Source organism: Halyomorpha halys, unplaced genomic scaffold (genome assembly GCF_000696795.3).
Source record: "Halyomorpha halys isolate HHAL.00 unplaced genomic scaffold, Hhal_1.1 Scaffold89.1, whole genome shotgun sequence".
In the NCBI taxonomy this organism is placed as follows: domain Eukaryota; kingdom Metazoa; phylum Arthropoda; class Insecta; order Hemiptera; family Pentatomidae; genus Halyomorpha; species Halyomorpha halys.
In genome coordinates, this window is record NW_027111267.1 from 125,756 (window position 1) to 126,421 (window position 666).

A 666-nucleotide genomic window follows, 5' to 3' on the forward strand; every position below is an offset into this window, starting at 1 on the left:
ATTATTCACTAAGTCTTTTCAGTTATTTTTATTATAATTTTTTAAATTTATTTTTTAAATTATTATGTTATTTTAGTGTTTGTTGCTCTTTATTAAATTATTAGTTGTATCACTCAATATCAATGTATATTGTACTTATCTAGTTTATAAATTCCAGTAGCCACCACAACACCCTAATAGTCTAAACTGTAATATTTACATTTCACTTATGGCTGTCGTTTTTATGTGTTATTTTTGTACTGACCGATAGATGTCATGTGGTCGAACCATATTAGATGTAATTTTTAAATGAATAAAATAAAAATAAAAAAAATTAGACTAAATCTTGTTTAAGTCTCTAAAATAGAGTAACCGCTAACCAGTCTAATAATGTGTAACCAAAATTAGTATATTATTAATAATTATATTGTTGTTAAAATTGTTACAAATGAATTCATAATAAGCTGTTAAATGTTTAGATTGTCCTTGAGGATGGCTGAATTGGCCGAAACGTTGGACTATTGATATAATAAAGAATGTTGAGACTTAACAAGGATACCATTTGATTTATTTAATATATAAATGCCAGTCTCGAGAAATTGAATAAATTATCTAAAAAGTAACAACTTTTTTCTTTATATTTCGGCCACTTTAAGACTACACTAAAAACGAATATGAAATGTTTTA